Here is a 3,260-nt window from a genome sequence, read left to right on the forward strand (position 1 = left end):
AAATTCACTTCAGGAGCAGCAAACAGGTATGTCAGGTGTGGGAAGAGAGACATCCAATGTCTTTTACAAAATAATTTCTTAAATCTCCCTGGTACATTGACTGAGCAGAATTGACTCAAGGTCTGCTACAATCAGAAAACAACTTTATTCCTGTCCAACCCACTGCCCATCCAAGCCCACTGTCTGAGGCTAATTTTCCCTTGACCCCTGGATGAAATCTAAAGCTGATAGCTTATTCACTCCTCTTAGGTAGTAGGTAATATCATAATGACATTACTAATTATTCGATTAATTCTTAGATGATAGGCAAAATCATAAGCACTGTAGGAAGACCCCACAAGAATCCACTGATTCCTGGTTAACAAAAAGCCCTCTGATCACTTACAATCACACAAAAAACAAATCACAAAAACAGAAATGTCCACTTTTACCTAATAGTGAGAATCCGAGCTGCATTTAAGAGAACTTTCTCCTCGTGGAGAGATCAGGGTTCTGCAGCAGGAAGACCTGCAGTGGAGAAAATCCTTCTCCATTTCTCTGTCTTCTTCTCCTGCTTCTGCTCTCCCGACTCACTAGTCTGGCTCTGGCTCCCAAAAGGTTGTAAGCTAAGAGAAGTGAAAGAAAAAGGCCATGGAAGATCTTCCTTGACTATCATCAATTTCATCTGGGGTTGATTTCCTCAGGCTGGATAGGTACTTTAAGCTGATCCTCCCTAAACTAGGTGAATGGTTAAAGGTGACCACTTTTCTTAGGGCGCATCTTTGGGCTCTTCAGAGATCATGGTAGGAACATCAGACTATAATTCTCTTTTATTTTTCCAATAAAGGTCTTTTACTGCTTCATTAAAATATCACAAATAGGTTTTAGGAATCATCTGGCATCTAGTTTCTGCAGGTAGACAACTCTTGGGTCTTATTCATCAGCCTGCTGAACTGTTTGTTTTTCAGAAATACAGATACAATCCAAAAATGTTCTGAAATCTTTGTTTTTAACTGTTGTGGCTTGCCGAATCAAAGCAGCTGAATTTGAGACAAGCTCAATGTTATTTCCTTCAAGGATTAACTCACCTTTCTGGGCCTGAGATACTGAACAAGCAACACCTGGCCTCATCCAAACCTGTTGGATGTATTTTTCACCTAAGAAATTTTGGATGTCAATAAGAGACTCATTCTCCTGATAACAACGTTGTTGGGGAAGTGAGCATACACAGAGCTCGCTTTGTAACAGAAACCCAGTGTAACACCCTTGATCATGTTCTGTGCGTGATTACAAAGAGTGTGAATGACAGCCAGTTCCTATTTTCCTACCATTTGTCAACCCAGAGCCTCTTCTTTTTCTTTCCAAGAAGACTGAGTTCTACAGTCAGATTGTGATTGAAGTCCCTCTGCAGGGTTCCTCTGGAGCTCTTCACAATAACTGTTCATCCCTTTCAGAGTGATGTCAACATTCATTACTGAGAATGGCCTTCATTCTTGCTATAGACGTGGCAAAAAAAAAAAAATCATACCATGATTCTCTTAACATGAGTAATGCATTTCCCTCTGGCTGTTTTATTTCTTTCTTCAGCCCCAGGGAATTTAGCGGTCCAACCCCTGGTTGGGTTCACGTCACCCCTCTAGGCAGTCCTCTTGGGCTGATTTTATTTGTTTATTTAGACCAGATCTTGATCCATTACCCAAGCTGGAGGGCAGTGGCATGATCACAGCTCACTGCAGCCTCGACCTCCCAGGCTCAGGCAATCCTCCTGCCTCAGCATCCAGAGTAGCGGGGACCACAGGCACACACTGCCAAACCCAGTTAATTTTTAAATCATTTTGTAGAGATGGGGTGGGGGTTGGAGGGGGGGGGTCTCCCTATGTTGCCTAAGCTGGTCTCGAACTCCTGGCCTCAAACGATCCCCCTACCTTGGCCTCCTAAAGTGCTGAGATTACAGGCGTGAGCCACTGTGCCAGGCCATCGGGCAGATTTTAAATGTCTCTAGCAGGGCTGCCTCTCACATTACCCACTTCTGGTCCAAGAAAAACACTTGCACTTATTCTTGCATCTTCCTCTCCCCCTCGGTGGGATATGTGGCAAATTCCTAAGCTGCAAAGATGCTGTCACTCTCTCTACCCTGCTGCTTCAGGGGAATAGCCATAGCATCTCATCTTTAGATTCCTGAGACAACAGTCCAGTGGGTCCTCAAACTCCTGGGCTCAAGCTCTCCAAGTGGTCTTCTTGCTGCTCCTTCCACTGGGCTCCACCAAACTGGCCAACACAAGCCAACCCTCCTCCAAGAAATTCTCTCTACTATCCAGCGGCAGCCTTTTCTGTGTTTGAGGTGGGTGTCGGGCTTCTGGTCATCATCATGCCCTTTGTAGGCCCCTATTAGTTTTCTAGCAACTCACTTTGGAATGGAGGCATACCTACCATCTATTGCCTGGGATTTGGACTGGAAAAGAGTTCATCTTATTTACTGGTGACGGAAAGATTCATTTATTCCACAGTAAGCACCTGGGCCCTCCTAGCCATTATCAGTGCAGCTGGCATACCCAACCTGAGTCCCAGAATGCCTTGCTGCACTGCCTGCACCCTGTGGGCTGAATGTTGGGAATTCACTTGGACCAAAGGAAACAAGAAAAAAATCACAGCGAAATTAATTTTCTTTGGGAACGAAGTTCACTTTCTTGGCCTTTCTCAAACAGACTCCAAGAGATACCTGAGTTGCCTTAAGAGGTTCACAAACCCAACATTCACACAAGCCGACCCTTATCTCATCCCTGAAATAGACACATAAAAGGGCTCCCCCAGCTGCTCCTCTCTGAGGCGTCCACCACTTGTTTTAATGACTTTTATTTTGAACTAGTCTGTACCAATTGAAAGTCACAGCCAATAACTCGGGCCAATCTTGGCCACTGAGTGCCAGCTATTATGGTTTAACTTTTATGGAAAGAAGACCTCTGAGTCCAGGTGAGCTTTAATTACACCTCTTTTGTTAGTTCAGAGTTTCATGTTATGCCAAGAAAGCATTAGCCTCATACCTTGTTTATACTAGAGAGGAATAAGGGGGCAAAATTGCTCCTTTTCCTTTATTTCCAAATCACTCTTTTTTTAATAGGTTAAAGTTAACTTCTTATAAAACCTTCACAATAAAACATCATGCTTAAAAAAAGAGAGTCTCAGGTTCTTGGCACCGAGCATTGCCAGTACTTCACGGTTAGATTTTTCCTCTTAGCTAGCTGTTCTTTTCCTTTCAGCAGGAATGCTTTCTCGTTTTTATA

The 3,260-nt window shown here is 43.7% G+C and overlaps 1 pseudogene; it reads right to left on the minus strand.

Moving 5' to 3' along the window:
- Positions 1–912: 912 nt before the first annotated feature.
- LOC116484672 (large ribosomal subunit protein uL6-like) lies at positions 913–1,451 on the minus strand (annotated as a pseudogene).
- Positions 1,452–3,260: the final 1,809 nt, after the last annotated feature.

Source organism: Hylobates moloch, unplaced genomic scaffold (assembly GCF_009828535.3).
Source record: "Hylobates moloch isolate HMO894 unplaced genomic scaffold, HMol_V3 SCAFFOLD_16, whole genome shotgun sequence".
Classification (NCBI taxonomy): domain Eukaryota; kingdom Metazoa; phylum Chordata; class Mammalia; order Primates; family Hylobatidae; genus Hylobates; species Hylobates moloch.